The following is a 2,468-nucleotide window of genomic DNA, read 5'->3' on the forward strand; positions in this document are numbered from 1 at the left end:
TCAATACTCCCTGGCTACACTGGGACTAAAAGGTGGCATGTCTCTGTGGGGTGGCCGCTGCTGAGAGGAGTTGCGGTGAGAACAAGTCCAACGAGGACACCGGGCCGAGGGTCACTGCCGTCCAGAATGACAAGGACCCTTGCGGATTGCCTGTGGTGGGAAGTGGGCCACACAGAAAGCAGATGGTTTCTTGCTACAGGCGTCCTCAAACTGGTAAAGAAAGAAATGAAAGAACTGGAACATCACAACTGTGGAATGAATTACGAGCCCCTGATGAATTCTGGGGTCATGAACATAGAGACCACTGGACACTATATGCTTCCCGACAGAAGTAGGCACCATTGCCAGTGGAGAATTCCTGCCCCACAATCTGACCAACTCAAAGGGAATGCAGGGGATGGAGATCCAAGAGTCAACTAGTACATTCTAGGACATGGGGAGGTCAACTGAGAAAAAAAAATCCAGTTTTCTCAATATAGGCTGCAAGGAAAAATATACAAAAGAATTGGAAGGAGGAACTATAGATTAAAAGATATTTAACATACCTGTCCACCAACCGCTCTGCGTGGGCCTTGTGAGGGTGCACACGCACACACACCCTAGTTAGTAAAATTTGAATATTGACTTGGTATTTGATAGTACTATGGGGTTCCTGTTCGTTTCCAAGGTGTAATGTGATATTATGATTATGTTTCCTGAAATAGTCCTTATTAAAAATACATACCAAAATACAGATAAGAAAGGAAAAGAGAAGGGAGGAAGAAAGGGAGGGCCGTCTTTGAAATAAACGTATTCTATAGAATTCTAGACTTAAAAGAATTGATTAGACAAGGCCCTGATGCATTTTATGCAGAATTGGAGCAACACACATGAAAACCTGTGTTTTCATGAAAACAGGTGTGGGCAGCCCCGGTGGCTCAGCGGTTTAGCGCCGCCTTCAGGGCATGATCCTGGAGACCAGGGATCAAGACCCACGTCAGGCTCCCTGCCTGGAGCCTGCTTCTGACTTTCTCTCTCTCTGTGTGTGTCTCATAAATAAATAAAATATTTAAGGAAAGAAAAGAAAACCTCTGGTGCTGTTGCAGGGCCCAATAACGTCCTCTGACCTGCAAAGTGCACGGTGTTTCTCACTAGGGACAAGGTGAGCCGTTGGTTCTGAAAGCTATCCATGACTATCTCCAGTACGCTCTCATCTTGTGGAGGATAAAACAGAAAAACTGATTTTCTAAGAGTTCACATTATGACCAGTGTTGCCAGCGGATCTGCTCCCTGAAGCGAGGGACAGGCCTGAATGTGGAAGACACAAGCCTTGTCGCCACAGAGAATGAATGAAACACGATCTCATTCCACATTGGGGCCTGGATGGGGCTGCACAAGCAGGAGACGGGGAGCCCTGCCCGGGGATGGAGAGGAGGAAGATGATCTCAGGCACTATTTACTGTGTCTTACTGGGGGCTCCCAGGACGCACTACCCCACCTCACCCACAGAAGGGTGCAGGGAGGACAAGCCAGGCCATGCCTCCGTTTGGCACACGAAGACACCCAAGTAGAGTACCTTGCTTTAGGTCAACATGCCACAGCTGGGAATCCCTCCAGATCCCAAGACTCTTAGACTACAAAGCACTGCCTCCCTGACTGCCTTGAGGAATGCTGGGGAGATGGGGTGCAGGGCAGAGGTGCATTAGGATTGGGCTGATAAAACCCAAAATCTGCATTTTTGGTCTTTCTGACTGTTGCCTGTGTGTGTTAACTTCTCCAGGCATTCCCCTCCAACCCTTCTCTTGCACCAACTGAGCCCACAGTGATCCAGACAGCCTTCCCTCGGGCCATATGACCTTAGTAGGAACTTGGGTGATCATCAGCTCATTCACGATATCGACTGGTTCCTCTGCTCATGGGTCCCCCAAACTGGATGACAACAAAGGAAGGGTACAGGGTCCCTCCGTTTCCAGCTCATTCTTCAGCTCACTCTACCTCCCAATCAAGGGCCATTTCAAATGGCTTCTCCTTTTTCTAAATGGCCTCACTCTTATAGTTTTTTTTCCCTCAATTTATTTATGTCCTTGCTCCTTAATCCATATACTTTCCAGAAACCTCAGACTCTCCGGATTCTTCACTGAGCCTCAAATCTCTTAGCAGATTTCTATTTTTTATTACCTTTTATAGTTCTCAGTTACGCAAGAAATACATGCTCGAGCACAGGATTACAAAAAAAGAAGAAATCTCTGTCAACTATAAAGGGACTGCCGACGAAGATGGTAGGCTCCTTCTTTATTTGGAAAGGCTGAATCTTGATTTATGATTGGCAGATGGTCTCCTCCTTAAGGACGCGTGAGGGACACAGCTTCTAATAAGAGAAACATGTCCTTTTGGGGGCACACCGGTTGGGTAGTGGCCTGCCAGCAGCTGGTGAGGGCTGCTTCTCCTTTCTCCATGCCTGGATCACCGCGACAGCTGAGAGCCTTAAT

The sequence above is a fragment of the Canis lupus genome, chromosome 3 (genome assembly GCF_048164855.1).
Source record: "Canis lupus baileyi chromosome 3, mCanLup2.hap1, whole genome shotgun sequence".
Taxonomy (NCBI): domain Eukaryota; kingdom Metazoa; phylum Chordata; class Mammalia; order Carnivora; family Canidae; genus Canis; species Canis lupus.